General features: G+C 44.2%; 1 pseudogene; it reads left to right on the top strand.

The window, feature by feature from the left end:
• Positions 1–734: 734 nt before the first annotated feature.
• LOC119530659 lies at positions 735–3,494 on the top strand (annotated as a pseudogene).
• Positions 3,495–17,384: the final 13,890 nt, after the last annotated feature.

Genomic DNA, 17,384 nt, shown 5'->3' with positions numbered 1-17,384 from the left:
AGTCAGGTGTCTAGAGCACTCACATTCTGTGGAACTCAAGCAAGTCTCTTCAGCTTTCTGAGCCTTAATTTCAATATCTGTTCAGAAAGAGGGTTTCCAAAGTATGGTAAGGTAATTGAAATGATTTTACATAGATACATGGGCAAACATTTAAACATTTTAATGATTGATATTAATCATGGTTATCTTAAATTATGGCAACTAAGACTGGTTTTCCATTTATGTTGGTAACATAAAAACATGCAGGATTGTTTTTGAAAAGTGAGTCAATTTAAATAAAACTATGAGTAAACAGTAGAACAGTTGGCATATGGATATGGCAAAAACTGTGAAAGTGCTATATGAAAGAATGACATGTGGGAAACACTGAGCTATATATTTTCAAAGGATCCTTCCAGATTAAAAATGTTAGGATTCTGACTGAGCTGGTGTCACTGCAGAACCGAAGTCACCGAGTGACTATACTGTGAAGTCACCCACCAGTCCCTGCTGCTCCAGGGTGGTCACTGGCAGCGGTGGTAGCCCAGCTCCTGCTCTCACACTGCCAATGCTTTAGGGGCTTCTCCCTGAGGAAGCACAGGCAGAGGACGCCAGGCCACTCCTTTCGTGACTATCTAAGGTATGATAATCACATGACAGCACTCATTGCTCCAGGTGTCATTTGACTCACCAGAAACACTTGTTTACAAGAAAAAATCCATATGACCTGATCCATTTATTTATTGAGTGGCTTGATGGATATCCCTTACTCTGATTCATACCAAAGCTGCCTGAGTCCATCCCATAATGCCATTTCTACATCACCAATAGGTGAAGAAAACCTCCTAAATATCAATCATAGAGACTTGGAGAGCATCACCGATGTCTGCTCCAATGAGGACCTTCCTGAAGTTGAGCTGGTAAGTCTGCTAGAAGAACAGCAACCCCACTAAAAGCTAAGAGTGGACTCTTTCTGTAGGAAAACCAAGACTGGGCTCAGTTCACACAGCAGCACTAAAATGCATCTGATATCCTCTCTCCAGTTCTCACTGAAGAGATTTTCCATTCTATGAAAGCCACAGACAAGATGGAGCAGGTGACCATGTTACATGCTTACAATGTTACATGTTACAATGACATCGACATGGTTATATGTCTCCTGGCTGAGAGGGATCATGATTTGGAACTAGCTGCTCGAATTGGGCAAGCTCTTTTAAAGTGGAATCATGTCTTGTCTGAACAGAGTGAAGCCCTGGAGGAGCAATTGGGATAAGCCTTTGATCAAGTTAATCAGCTGCAGCATAAAAGATGAGTTACTTCAAATTGTCTCCATTGCTTCTGAAGAGAGTGAAACTGATTCCAGCTGTTCTACAGCTCTTCCATTCAATGAGTCCTTTAGCTTATCTCAAGGTTTGCTGCAGTTGGCTGTGCTGCAAGAAAAGCACAACAAACTAGAAGAGAACATGGCTCTTTGATCCAAGGCTTGTCACATAAAGATGGAAACTATTACCTAAAAAGAGAAGGAACAACAATTTGTCAATGACTTTGTTAAAGAACTTTGTGAAACAAATGCTCAGATGTCCAGAATGACTGAAGAATTGTCAGAGAAGTGGTGAACTGATTTGATACTAAGAAGATATCGTCTCTCCTGTCTCAGATTGTAGATTTTCTGCACAAACTTAAAGAACATGTAATTGAGAAGGAAGAACTAAGACTTTGCCTACAAACTTCCAAGGATGCTCAAAGACAACTAACGATGGAGCTACCTGAGTTACTGGACAGGAATATGGAGTGTCTATGAATGTTACATGAATCTCAAGAAGAAATGAAGGGACTTCCTAATAGATTTAGCCCTGCTGCTCATCTCTACTTCTCTCAGTCATATGGAGCTTTTACTGAGGTATCTCTAGCAGCTGAGATTGAGGGGACCATGTATAAAAAGTTAAGCTTGGATTTTTAAACAAAAAGTCCAACCAAAATGGATAATTGATACAGTCAAGGTCGCCAGTGACACATGGGGCCACTTTGTCCCATTCCCAGCCCTGCTACCCATCCCAGGCCTCAGCTGCTCAAGTGTCATCATGACAGCAAAACCTTATGAGTCTGGTTTACACCAAGCAGAGGATGAAACACTTGTGAAGCAGGTGAGCAACTCAGAAGGGGTCCCAGAAAACTCTCAGATGGGTCAACCAGGACCCTCTGGACATAGTGATTTGGCTACAGTGCTGCACTGCCTTAGTCTGCCTTGACAGAACTATTTAAATGAGAAGCAGTTCTTTGCTGAAGAATGGGAGCAGATGATCCAGGTTCTGACTGATCAGAAAGAAGGGGTTAGTGGCTGTGGCACCCCCATACAGAACCTTGTGTCTCTCTGCATCAATCAGTAAGATATCACAGATCTCAGCAGTGCCAGTTGTCTTTGAGGTTTTATGCCAGAAAGTTACAAATTGTCAAGCCCCTTGAAAGATCACAAACTGCATGATTGGCAGCAGCTTACTCAACCAAACTTGGGAACCAGCCTTGATTCACGACCAGGTGTCATCACTAAAGGCTTTACCCAGTTGCTCAAGATACCATCTATCACCTCTCAGATATAGAAAAGGATGAAGAGGCAGGAATCACTCTTCAGGTTCAGCAGCTTCTTCAAGTGGAACAGAAACCTGCAATATCCAAGCCAGTAACAGGGATCTTCCTACCATCCATGACTTCAGAAAGTCAGCCAGTTATGGTTGCAGCCTCAAACCCAGGAAAGTATCTGTCACACACAATTTGAACTTTCACATTCCCACCTGTAGCATACGGCAGTCCTCTGACATCACTCAGGTCATCCCCAGCTCTGGGTTCCCTTCATTATCCTGTAGAAGTAGTAGTGATAACAGTGTATCAGACACAGCTGTGAATTCTCCGGCCATGTCATATAGACTCTGCACTGGTGAATCCATCACCAACCTATGAGGTTCTACTATAACCTTCAATAGCACCATGAGCTTGGCCAAACTTCTACAAGAGTAAGGCATCTCTGCTAAAGTGTACCACAGCCCCATTTCAGAGAACTCCCTGCTCCAGCTTCTCCCTAAAGCCTGACTATTCCTTCCACTCCACCAAATTCACCATCTCACTCACCTTGGCCTTCTCCTTTGCCCTTTGAGCCTCGAGCACATCTGTCTGAAAATGTTTTGGCCTCCCAACCAGCTACAACATTCCTCCAGGAGATGTATGGCTTGAGACCTTCCAGGAACCCTCCTGATGTTGGCAAGTTAAAGATGAATTTAGTGGAATGTCTGAAGAGACTTGGGATAGCCAGAGTGGGCAAGACTCCTGAGGCCCAGGAGAATGAAAGAAGCCAAGAGGCAGAAATTAGTCTTCAAAGACCAGGCTCTATTATTTATTTTAAATCAAGTGGCAGTTTATTAGCTGGGCTGAGGAGGGATCAGAGTCTTCCCATCATGATGGGTAACTTTGGAACCCCACTTTGCACAACCTCACCCAAAATGGGTATCCTGAAGGAGGACTGAGGCTCAGCAAAAACTTATCTCCTGTACAAATTAGCACAGGAAGGATAGACACTCACTGGTACATGTGGTCTGGTCTGACTGACAGAAAAGGAATGCTGCAGAGGGGTTGTGACTGTGGAAAGGAGAAAGTGAAGGGATGGAAACTGAATTGAGATGAAGCCCCAATGGGCAAGGTCTGAAAATTGAAAGTGTAAGTGAAAGGGCATGAGTGGAGACAGAAAAGAAAGAAAACATTTATACATTCCTTCAGCTGGAATTTCTCATTTTGAAAATAAGTGAATAGAAAATAAATTCAGTAATATTTAAATATACCAGAAATGCTGAACTAGCATTTAATTCTGGGAAACATAATCAGGGAGAATGTAGATTAGTGAGATGGGAAGAGAAAAGGAGCAGCTTTGTTGCTTAAAGAAAGCTGTTCTGAAGGGTTGGTAGGGTGAGCTCAGTTTGTTAGTAAGACATAGTGAGATGGCTTATATGTTTCTTATGGAAAAGATAAAAGGAATTTTATCTTTTTCATAAGATCAGAAGTAGAGACTCCCTTTTTCCTTTCTGTTGTCAACCTTTGAGTCACTGGGCACACAAACAGCACTCAAATTCCTGGTGTGATAATTAATAAAGGTATCTATATGTTCATTTAAAAATTCTATATTTTCATACAACACGCAAAAAAAAAAAATGGGGTGGAAGTTGAAGGGATTTACTTTAAGAAGGAAGATATGGGTAATTTGGAACCAAAAAAGAAATTTGTTTTCAGAATATTTTTTCTGTATAAGTACAGTGGACAAGGAATGTGAACATAATTGCATGTCTCTCAAATTTCCTTGGAGGCTGGAAGGGGTTAAATCAGAAGTGCAACTAACAGGAATTAGGGGGACATGACTCCCAGAGGTGTAAGTCTTCCTGGCAATGTGGGACATGACTTGTGGGGATGAGCTTGGCCCTGGCATCGTGGGATTGAGAAAGCCTTCTTGGACCAAAACGGGGAAGAGAAATGAAACAAAATTAAGTTCTGGTGTCTGAAAGATTCAAATAGAGTCAAGAGGTCATTCTGGGGGTTATTCTTATGCATTATATAGATATCCTTTTTTAGTTTTTAGTGTACTACAATAGCTAGAAGGAAATACCTGAAACTGTTGAATTGTAATCCAGTAGCTTTGATTCTTGAAGATGATTGTATAACTATGTAGCTTTTATGGTGTTACTGTGTAATTGTGAAAATCTTGCAACTGACACTCCCTTTATCCAGTGTATGGACAGATAAGTAAGAAAACAAAGACAAAAAATAAATAAATAATAAAGGAGATAAGGGGTAAGGGATGTTTTGAGTGTTCTTTTTTATTTTTGTTTTTATTCTTATTTGTATTTTTTTGGAGTAATGAAAATGTTCAAAAATTGATTGTGGTGATGAATGCATAACTGTATGATGATACCATGAACCACTGATTATACGCTTTGAATGATTATCTGGTATGTGAATATATCTCAATAAAATTGCATTAAAAATAGGAATTAATGAGTGGATAAATAAAACGTGGTATATACACATGATGGAATACTACACGGCAGTAAGAAGGAACGATGTTGTGAAACATATGACAACATGGATGAACCTTGAAGACATAATGCTGAGCGAAATAAGCCAGGCACAAAAAGACAAATATTATATGCTACCACTAATGTGAACTTTGAAAAATGTAAAACGAATGGTTTATAGTGTAAAATGTAGGGGAATGAGCAATAGAGAGCAATTAAGGAAGGGGCAACAATAATCCAAGAACAGATAGGCTATCATGGGTAAATTTAATGTTCTGGGAATGCCCAGGAATGACTATGGTCTGTTAATTTCTGATGGGTATAGTAGGACCAAGTTCACAGAAATGTTGCTATATTAGGTTACTTCCTTGGGGTAGAGTAAGGAAACGTTGGAAGTAAAGTAGTTATCTTAAGTTAGTTGTCTTTTTCTTGCTCCCTTGTTATGGTCTCTTTGAAATGTTCTTTTATTGTATGGTTTTTTTTTTTATTATTTTTATTTTTTTTTATTTTTCATACAGTTGATTTAGGAAAAAAAAAAGTTTTGGAAAAAAAAACAAGGAAAAAAATATGCAGAGCCCCCTTGAGGAGCTGGTGGAGAATGCAGGGGTATTCGCCTACCCCACTTCCATGGTTGCTAACATGCCCACAGACATAGGGGATTGGTGGTTTGATGGATTGAGCCCTCTACCACGGAATTTGCCCTTGGGAAGACTGTTGCTGCAAAGGAGAGGCTAGGCCTCCCTATGGTTGTGCCTAAGATCCTCCTCCCGAATGCCTCTTTGTTGCTCAGATGTGGCCCTCTCTCTCTAGCTAAGCCAACTTGAAAGGTGAAATCACTGCCCTCCCCCCTATGTGGGATCGGACACCCAGGGGAGTGAATCTCCCTGGCAACGCGGAATATGACTCCCGGGGAGGAATGTAGACCCGGCATCGTGGGACGGAGAACATCTTCTTGACCAAAAGGGGGAAAAGGGGGATGTGAAAGGAAATGAAATAAGCTTCAGTGGCAGAGAGATTCCAAAAGGAGCCGAGAGGTCACTCTGTTGGGCACTCTTACGCACAATATAGACAACCCTTTTTAGGTTCTAATGAATTGGGGTAGCTGGTGGTGGATACCTGAAACTATCAAACTACACCCCAGAACCCATGACTCTTGAAGACAATTGTATAAAAATGTGGCTTATGAGGGGGGACAGTGGGATTGGGGGGGCCATAGGGATCACACTCCCGTTTGTCTAGTTTGTGGATGGATGAGTGGAAAGGTGGGGGAAGGAAACAAACAAACAGACAAGGGTGCCCAGTGTTCTTTTTTACTTTAGTTGCTCCTTTTCACTTTAATTATTATTCTGGTTATTTTTGTGTGTGTGGTAATGAGGCTGTCGGGGATTGATTTTGGTAATGAACGTACAGCTACGTAGTGGTACTGTGAACAATCAAATGTACGATTTGTTTTGTATGACTGCATGGTCTGTGAATATATCTCAATAAAATGAATAATAAAAAAATAGGAATTAGGGAATGTTACATATTTATAGATGTAAAACTTTTTTGTAAGGAAAGATGGTTACAACTAAGCCTTCTCCATAGTGTACTATGCATATTTTTAATGAAATGTATTTGCACAAAAAGTCTCAGGCACACTAAATTATTATAAACTGATATTCTAAAATGCTAGGATTCTGTGAATATATACAGATGCCCACTAGAAGGAAACACAGATGAAGATCTGGAGGGAGACAGGAAGTCAGTTAATGGAGAGATGAGAGAGGATTGAGTAGTTCTGTGGGAACCCAGGAGGGCAGGAAACCCCACATCATGCTTGGGAAGTGTCCTCTGATTCAGTAGTCATTTGCTCATATCCATCCTATATCCTTCCCTCCATAAGCCACCATCTCACTAGTTGTCTTTGCCAAGATATGTCTTAACCTATTTAAGCTTCTCTGACTAGAAGACCCTGTTCTTGAGACAAAAACCATCTCTGCTACTCAATAGACAAATGATAATAACTATTAAGTTGTGAAGAGGGGGAAACTTGCAGTTAATCTTGACTCTGCTTTGTATTTAGTTTTCATATAAGCATCATTCTAGATCACATTTGACAATAATTGGCTAATATGTGGTTAAAGAGAGAGCAAGGAACATAAAGCAGCATGAGTCAGAGTCTCAAAGAAGCTCTTTAGTTCTGGAAGAAATGTTGGAAGTCATCTAGTCTCTACTGCATCCCCACTGGATGTCTCCCAGCTCCTGCTGAAACAATTCCATTGGAAAAATAACACCTCCATTGTCAAATGGCAATTAGGGTTAGAGATTTTCTTCTCTATGATGGGCTGCAGTCTCCCTTCTTATAACTTAGGTTAGTGGATCTTTGAGCTAGAAGAGCCCTCAAATATTCATCTAGTTTAGCCCCTGACTTTGAACAGGGCAGTTGCTATTATCCACATTTTTCGTAGAAGACAACTGAGATCCAGAGAGGATGATTGGCAGAGGCAAGGCTCCCATCTTCCAGTTCAGTAACTTCCCATTATGCCACAGTGTTTCATGCACATTCTGATTGACCTCTTAGAACTGACTGGACCAAAAAGCCATCCAGTCCTTCCTTCCTCCCAGGCATCTCTTCTACATCATTTTTGACATATGACATGGTTATCACCTTTCCTCCATACCCCTGTACTGGCCCTCAATGTCCTCCACAGTTTGAAGAAACTCTAAAGCCCAGCTACCAAATATATGTCTTGTTTCTGTTCCATTGTTTGCATTGACTTGTTGGTTTTTGGATTATTGCCCATCGGTCCTTGTTCTACATTCAGTACCTCCAGCCAATATGCCCTTCTTCCAATTAGTAACGCTATGCATATTTTGAAAAGATCCCTCTCAGAGTCATACAAACATTTTCTTTTCTGGACTAAATATTACCAGTGCTCTCCACTATTCCCCAAAGGAAATGGTTTCCAAATCTCTGAACATCTTTGTTGTGATCCTTTGGAGTGCTCCAATATATGGTACTCAGAACAGAATACAATAGTCCAGTTGTAATGTCCTCTCCCCTAGTCACTATATTTCTGTTAATGCAGCATTAACTTTTTGAGCAGCCGCAGGACACTCGGTAATCTTGATGAACTTGCAGTCAATTATGTCCCTAAATTATAAACCATTGATGGACTAGGACTCCCATGTCTCTTACTTATACAATGGATATTTTATAACATAATTTTGTTATCCCCAATATTCATGTGAATTACTTGCTCATCTCTTTCAGGTCTTGCTTAAGTGTCACTCTTTTAGGGAGGTTTTCTGGGCATGCCCACAAGAATACCAGGTCTTTGCTTTTACACACTTCCTTGGCATTCTCTATCCCCCTTCCCTGCTTTATTTTTCTCTATAGCATTTATCACCATTTGACAATTTATTTTACTTATTTATTCTTTTATTATTTGTATTCCCCCACTAGAATGTAAGCTCCATAAGGGAAGGGTCTTTTATATATTTGTTTACTGCTAGTACCCCATTACCAAGAACAGTTCCTGGTAAGCACTCAATAAGCATTGTTTGAGTCAATGAGTGAATAAAATGTAGAACATTAGAGATCATCTACTCAAATCTCTTACACAGATGAGAAAACTGTTGTACTAGAATGCTAGGGCAACATTTTGTTCACACACCTCCTAACTAGACGTCACATGCAGGGTAACAGTGGTGTCTTGGGCTTGCCCAAGAGCCAGGCTCCATCCAAAAATCGTATATCAATCACCTTGGTTCTCTTTCCGGCTGGGGGCCTCATCTCCAAAATTCAGGGCCAAGGACCCTCCTTCCAATTTGTCCAGTAGTCTGGTGGGCTCTGTAAATGGGCACAATGGGCAATTCTCATAGGCTGGAAGGATTTTCCATCTTCCCAGGAATCTATCAGTCAACCTGTACTTACCGAGCCCATCCGGTATGCATCTGAGCTGTGCTCTCTGCATGAGGAGTGTGCAAATGAGAAAGAACTAATTTTCATGAAACTATTAAAAAGCAATTAAATGCTAACAATGTATGACTCTGGAGTGACAAGAATTCAAAGAAAAGAGAAATCAGTGTAAGTGGGAGAAAACTTCATGGAAGATGTGGAACCTCATCAGGTCTGGATGAAACTGTGGGGCTTAGACAAGCAGAGAGGAGGAAGGAAGACATTAATGATGGAGGTAAGGGGTGGAGGTGGTGACAGTTACATTATGAACAAAGGACTGAATCAGGATCAACCCCACGCGATGAGGGGTCCTGCCAGCTGTCAGAAAGCAGTGGGAAAGACAACTTCTTTTGCCAAGTTGAATTATTTTGTTCTTTTTCCTTCCACTTCTCTCAGAATCAGCCAAGGCAGAAAGGCTCACAGCTTCCCTAGCAGAGTTTATAGGGAGCTTCCCAAGAATGCTTTGTCAACAATGGACCTTTCATTTTTCTATTAGAACAAGCAGTTCTGCAAGTTTTCTTATTGTCCTTCCCACCCAGGCTTTTCCTCCACCAGCAGCCAGTTTTGGAAGGTGGGGAGGGAGATGGTCCCAACTTACAAACTTGAGCAGAGTCCAAGTTGCTTGGGGTCTGAGGTCCAGTGGAGGGGGTGGGGGAGGTTTGGCCAGCAGGTTCCTTCCTTTTTGGATTTGACAAGAAGTGGGCAGGTCATAGGCAGCTGTGCTGAATATTTATGTTACGCAAAAGGCCGACTCAGCCCTCCTTCCTGCCAAGGTCAGCAAGCTGCATTGCCGATGGTTTGGGTGTGTGGGTGTCTTCTGGACTAGCAGAAAAGTCTGCCAGGAGCCCAGGCCTTTGTACAGACCCGCAGAAGCTGGAGGAGCTTCTGTTTCCAAAAGGCAGCACCAAGTCCCACCTTGGTTCTCTTCTCTCACCCTAGTCCTTCTCTTTTTTTCACGAAGTGCCTTGTTAATCAATGAACAGGGCTCAGGGGAGAGCATGGCAAATGCAAACCTAGACCAGGCTGAGCTGGAGTGGTGGTGGAGAGTGTGGAGAGGAAAGGAGGCCCTGGGGAGGGGTGTGTGTGCAGAGCTACTACAATAACACGTTTGCTGACACAATCTAGGTCAAGGCCCCCAAGGAGGGGGAGTCGGGGAGGGTGTTGCTCCCACCACCATCACCACATCCACACATATTCTCATTTTATATTCAAATGGACCTCATTTAAAGGGGAAAATAAGTAACAATGGGACAACATAAATGTCAAATGTGGCAGGGGAGCAGCTTTTTGCTTCAGAAATTATCAGAAGAAGATAAATTGGGAATTAAGGATTTCTACTATGCAGATAAACCTCCAATTTTATTTGTGAGCAAGACAGCTATTTTTGGGTCCCTTGGGCTTCCTCTCTGCCTACACAAATCCTACCCATCCCTCTGGGCTCAGCTTCAGGTCCAGTTTGTCTGGAAAGCCCTCCATCCCTCATCCAGCTCTCAGGAACCAGGGACCCTGATGCTGGTAACCCATCGTTCACTTGGCGCTCAGGTAAAACCCTGTTGGTTTGATCACTTGGAGAAACGTGGATGAGAGGATTCCACCATCCTGGATTACTCTGGATCCCTCAATACCTAAATCAACCCAATTCATTGTGAAGACAAAGGATGGACACAAAAAATGCAAAAGAGTGGCACAAACAGCAAGAAGAGTCTCTTGCAAGCCAGGCCCCAGGATGGTCCAAGAGACCATCAAGAGAGGTTTCTTGAAACATCTGTTTGACTCAAAGCTCCAGGTCCAGCCCCAGGCCCAACACTGGCCCCCGCCCTCTGCAGCCCACCCCAGAGACAATCCCTGGGCTGAGCATCTCCAGGGGTGGCATTAAAGAGCAAGGCAAGCTGGTTGGGGACCCAAAAGGCAGGGTCTGCTGCTGAGCTCTTTGTAAGTGAGACCCGGAGAGCCCCAGTTTAATTAGAATTCCTGCCCAGGATGAAGGCTTGTAGCTGTCAGTCCAGGCCTTGAGCCTTTGGTCACAGCCCATAAAGGCCACACACGAGTCATAAAGCCAGGGCGGGGCCTGCATCCCTTGTGCAGAGAAGTTCAGAAGTCTCTATGATCCTGGCCTGCAACCCCAGGCTCCTCAGTACTCCATCAAAAGGTCCCGTCTTTGCAGACCCGATGTGGGATGACACCTGACAAGGCTCTGGACCGCTATTATCCCCTCAGTGGGGTTCCTCTTCTCTCCCCATGCCTTCCAAAAGGCCATTCCTGCCACCCACACACCCCTAGTCCACCTTTGATCCCAGCCACAGGGATTGCCGTTAAAAATCGCATGTGTCCAGGATGGCTGAGAGATTGGCACAAGGACCAAGCCAACCTGCCCCATGAGGGTAAGTAGTTTGAGAAGATTTATATCAAACATTTTAAAAACTGTGAAATGTGCCGTAAACTTCTACCAGGTTTTTTGGGCTTTTTTATGATGAAGTCCATGGGAGCTGGCAGCTGCTCTGCTCTGCTCTATAGTGCTCCCCACCACCTCCAGCTGAGACCACGGAAACAGGTCTGCAGCTAAGGGCAGAGGAAGCAGACAAGAAGGGAAGGCTGAGGCTCGGATCCCTCCAGCTCCAGCCTCCCAGTAGCCTTGACCCCAGATGAAAAAGTGGTTGCCTGTCCACCAATCTACACAGTGTAGTCCCCCTAATACCCACCCCACAACAGACACACCAGAATCTAAGATTCCACCTTCCAGGCTTCACCCGAAAGGATGGTCCGTGGGAATCGGACACTGTCCTAGAGTGGGCCTACGTGAATGTACTGCCACTGTCCTCAGAAGACTCTGGAAGAGCAGGAAAAAGCTGTCCTGCATGCCAGACCATGGCCAAGGGTAAATAATATTGCCCAGGGACAAATTTCTGAGCCAATAGGCCAGGACGTTCTGAGCAGGGAGATCATGCCGAACCTCTCATCCCATCCAGACGGTCTCGATGGATCCTGACTGCAGCTGGCAGTTTCTGCAGATTTGGTCTAGCCATTACCGTGCATTCCACTGACTCAGACTATGCTACCCAGCCATGCAAAACCCCAGTGTGTCCTGTTCTGTTTTCCTAACTACACTGCATCTGAAAATGGCTCCAGATTTGTGACGGTAGCTACACATTAGTAGTGGGAGGGAAACTTAAAAAGAAATCCCTGGATCGGCCACCCCAGGCACCCTGTACCCTCCATTGCTCTGCCTACAAACCAAATCCCCACTCGGGTTATTACCAGATTTCTGCCTCACATGCAAATGTAGCACCACGCTAATAAATCAATCCCCAAGCATTAAGAGCCTGTAATAACTCCTTTCTCTCAGCCCTTCAAGCCTGTTTTACACAGCACCTAATTAACTAATAGCTGAGATTTGGGGCTTCCCTCTCCTGGGAGATTCCTCATGAACCCCCTTCTCTGGAGTGCTCCCCCATTCACCTTGGTCCCCTTGCCAACAGACCTTGTACCCCGGTCTCACAGGGTGGATTGGCCTGGCCAGAAGGTGATGGAGGGATTAGAATGTGGGAAAGTGGGGCCATTGTGCTAATGGAGATGAATGAAAAATAAATACATTCACTTTAATTAACTAAGACAATCAATCATTACTCAGATTTAATGTTCTCCTGTAAGGTCTAATGTTAATGTTACTATGAAGAAAGATCAATAAATCATAATGGTAATCTGTAAGGGAGGCTCTCTGCTTGCTCCCTCCACCCACTTACATCTTTTCAAAATATTCATATTCTTTAAGATCTAGCTCTGTCTCATTTGTTTGTTATTCGTCCATCCCACAAAATGATTTATTGAATACGCTCTGTGTATTCAGTACCTACTGAGGACACCGGGTGAGCTGTTAGGGAATAGCAAGGAAAGATTAGAAGTTCTACTTCTATTTATTTTTAAGTCTGCCCCTGTTAATATCTATTTTTGTATTTCCTTTGTGATAACTATAATATATGAATACATAGGTGTTATTTTTAAATAAATAAATATACAAATAAACACTCAAAAATTTTATTTATGGGGGTGTGCCTGATCAAAAAAGTTTAGAGACCACTAGCATAGAGCAGTGGTTCTAGACAGATTTGTAAGAAGTAGGTGAGGATTCTCTAGAATGCCCTAGAGAACCTTTCCAAAATACACTTGCCCACCCCCCTCTTAGAACCATCAGACTCTCAGGAGAAGAGATGGGAACCAATTAAAAATTTTTTAAGCTCCCAGGTATTTCTGATACCCAATTGGTGAGAACTGCAAGTTCACCGACTTCTTCCAGGATACTCTCCTTAACCCATACCCCAGCCTGCTGTGTAATTACTTGGGGCTCCAAATGGTGCTTCAGGCTTATTTCACATAATCAGGACTTAGTTTTTAACTGCCAGCATTATTCAGTATTTTAGAGGTAACTGAAATCTCAGTTAGATTGGAAGCTCCTTAGGAAGATTTTACTTCTTCCTCCTGGGTGTTCAAGCTAGACGTCAGCTACATCTGGACGTAGCAACTCCACACCAGGATTGAGCCAGGCCAGGGAGAGAAGGTGCCTCCCCCACCCACCACCCACCCCTTTGTCCAAGTCTAAGAGTAGGCCCAGTGGCAGATCAGGGACTGCTGGAGTTTTCTACCTGTGCCTCTGTCCAGAAGGATGGGAGAGGGGCTGGGAGCATGGGAGCACTGGAGCCAAGCCAGGAGAAGATCTGAATGCTGGCCTCACCACATTACCTTTGGTGGGTATCATTATTACTCACCTCGTTGGGTGAGGGTAGAAGGGGATTTCTGCGACACTGGCCCTTTGAACGTGCCAATAGCCCTACCCCTCCAGGCAGGTTGGTCACCACAACAGCCTCACCACCCTTCTGTAGACCTTTTCTCCCAACTGTCAGTATCCCTCCCTCTCTTTCACCAGCACCCATTGCCCTCCTGTGGTCTCTCTTGCCCCAGAGGAATTTTCCCTGAGGAAAATTATAGCCCTAGCTTGCCTAAAGGGCTGATTTAGGAAGGCAAGGAGGAAATTTGGGAGGGATGGAGGGATCATTGCAAAGCAAACCCTTAAACTAAACATGTCAGTTACAAAGCTGCCAAACCCGCTATCCCCTTTTAGCTCATTCTGCCCCACCCACAGCCCTCTGCCCAGGGAGCAGGGAGCAGAGCTAAGTTGACATTTGTCCAGGGCTGGCCTATTATTGGACCAAATTTGAGTGCCTGCCCTAAGGGCATCTCGCCCACAGGCTGGGTGGCAGCCCTCGAGGTGGCCTTGAATGAGGAGTTCTGCCTTTCTGACTAGTTTTCTCCATGTTTGGCCCAGAAAAATAGAAGTCAGTCAGAAATGAGACACAGAGAGAAGCAAGTATATTGTGACAAGGAGACCACAAAGCCCAAGAGCCAGTTCCAAGAGCCTCCTTGGCAACTAGCCACACCCTGATTCTAGTTATAAGGCACCACAAGTTCCTTTGTTCTCGAAGTGTTCTAGGAGAGCATCTATTCTTTGCAAACGACAGAGCCAAGCAAAGATAAACATTAAGGAATTGACTGCTTCCCAGATGGAGTGTCCCAGGTATGGAATGGGGGGCTGGCATGTGGGCAAGGCCACCTCAGATCATGTCTCCTCAAAGTAGTCCACTTGGCCTCTCTAGTCCCCCACAGAAACTCAGGTATATGTCCCCATGGTCTTCAGGGTGACCTAGCTAAGAGAGCTCTCTGGGGTCCAGCAAACCATTAGCCCTACTGTGCTGGTTTGGATGTATTACATCCCCCAAAATGCCATTATCTTTGATGCAGTCTTGTGTGGGCAGGAAACGTATTGGTGTTGATTGGGTTGGAGGCTTTTGATTGGACATTTCCGTGGAGATGTGATCACTCAACTGTGGGAAAGATCTTTCATTGAATAATTTCCATGAAGGTGTGGCCCTGCCCATTCAACATGGGCCTTGATTAGTTTACTGGCACACTATATAAGCTCAGACAGAAGAAGCAAGCTTGCTACAGCCCAAGAGGGACACTTTGAAGAATGCACAGAAGCTAAGAGAGTAGCTGCAGATGAGAAACAGTTTGAAGACAGCTGTTGAAAACAGACTCTTGCTCTGGAGAAGCTGAGAGAGGACAAATACCCCAAGAGCAACTAAGAGTGACATTTTTGAGGAAGTGTAGCCTAGAGAGGAACATCCTGAGAGAAAGCCAAAACTTTGGAGCAGACGCCAGCCACATGCCTTCCCAGCTAACAGAGGTTTTCTGGATACCATTGGCCATCCTCCAGTGAAGGTACCTGATTGTTGATGACTTACCTTGGACACTTTATGGCCTTAAGACTATAACTCTGTAATCAAATAAACTCCCCTTATTAATGCTGATCCATTTCTGGTGTTTTGCATTCTGGCAGCATTAGAAAACTAGAATACCTACCCTGTGAAAAATGGGCAGCCCCTCAGAGAAAACTGGGAAGGGAAAGCATGGGTGGAAAAATGTAATTCCACTGAGGCAATCTCCCTTCCTCCTTCACTAGTACAAAGCAAGACAGGGCTTGAGGCCTTACTTTCCTCATCTCCATAACCATCATAGGTTTCATGCCAAATCATGGCCCTTCATCAGTGCAAGGATTAAAATGTAATAGGATTCCCATTCCAGTCTCTTTGCCCTCAGGTTAGCTTCTTTCCAAGGTAGCTTGTATCTTGTGAGCCCAATATTCTTAGAAAAGGTCACTGGCTCTGCCACCACATGCTTCCCTCCACTGTCTCACCTTTGAGAACCAGAAGCAGTGAGCCTCACATCACAGCCCACTGAAGCCTCCTTTGGTGAAGCAGACAGTCTGTTTGACATGAAGTAACAAGATGTTGAATGGGGCTTTTGTTGTTTGCCCAGAATTATGGTCAAGACCCAAAAGTGAAGGGGAAGAAAGACAAGCTACAGTTAAGACTTCACATTCTACATTCAGAGAGTTACCAACCAGCTCACATAGGGCATGCTAAGGAGAGCCACAAGCAACCTGCCTACCACAAACCCAGTCAATTTGAGAAGTGGTTTGAGGACAGGAAGAAGGGTCATGGGTCTTAGGAAAACTGCAGTGTTCATGAGGGTGCTTTCACGTCCCAAAAGGAAGTGAGGGGAGCGCAGAAAAGAACCTCTAATGAAGGTTGGAAATGCCTGAAAGAAGGAAAGGCTGGGTATCTCACCACCCTCCACTAGATAATGGCTAAGCTGCAGAATCCACTGGAATGGACGGTGATGAGAACATTCTTTGAAGAACATTCTGAGAGCCTAGGAGCTTGAGCCAATGCTATTTTCAGTCCCCCTCTCCCACTCATGGGGGTGTTTGACATGTTCCTTTGGAGACATTTGTGAGCAGAGATAATGATGTTGTCTATGGACTAGAGATTTCTGAGGATGGGAGACTCCCCAGACTGGCCAGTATCACCTGGGCTTAAGGGGACTGGGGCACAGAATGCCTAGAAAGAAAACGAGGCCACTCCCACCCTATTTTCTTTATATGGCTCCTGGAGGATTTAAAGAGGACCCCAGGAGCATGTGATTAGCAGAAGGGCAAGAACCAGGGATTCCTGGGCAGCCGTAGAGCAGGGTAATGGGACACCCAACACAGAAAAGGGGGTGGGACATATACCCCCAGGAGGGCTGAAAAAACTCTGGTGCCTCTCCAAAGGGGCTTTAGAGGAGGCCAGGGTGAAAGTGAAACCTATCCCCAAAAAGCCATCCTGGAGTACTACCCCACACTGACTCAGGGCTGGTTGGGTAAGGAAACCTCTGCCTCCTCTACCCATCCTTCCTGCCCTCAACCCCTCCAGGAAAGAGAAAAGCAGAAAGGGTAACAGAAGCAGGCTACAACCCTCCTCCTTCACTCTAAGCCACTGGGAGCCAAAGCTCTAACCAGCACTGGAGGAAGGAGACAAGCTATGCATTGTGTTTAAGATCAAAGTTTTGAAAAGGGACATGACCAAGTCTTAAGTGTTGGAAGGAAACTATGAGAATTTCTAAAAGTGGCAGGAAAGTCATGACACCTGGCCAGGGGTCATTAAGGGATGCACCAACCAGTCGTTAAGGGATGCATCAACCATATATATGAAAACAGTAACAGGGAAGGACTTATAGGGTTTCAAGATCACACTCCAACAAGTTGAGATTCCTCCATAAACCCATTACAATGAGTTACTCTGAGCTTGATTTGAAAAAGCCTGGCATGCAGGCTGCTGCCCCCACCACCAAGTCTGTGCCCTTCGTCATGTGCTTGGGACCTGAGCTCAGACAGCTATCTTCCTGTGACAGTGTGACATGCCCAGGTGGGAACAGGTCTCAGCCCTCCTCACTGCAGAGCCAGACACCAAAGACACTGCCAACAGCACAAATAGCTCTTTGTCAGCAACTGTTCTCAAGGGATCTCAATACCCCATCCC

Source organism: Choloepus didactylus, chromosome 3 (genome assembly GCF_015220235.1).
Source record: "Choloepus didactylus isolate mChoDid1 chromosome 3, mChoDid1.pri, whole genome shotgun sequence".
Taxonomy (NCBI): Eukaryota; Metazoa; Chordata; class Mammalia; order Pilosa; family Megalonychidae; genus Choloepus; species Choloepus didactylus.
This window is presented reverse-complemented; position numbering and strand designations above follow the sequence as displayed.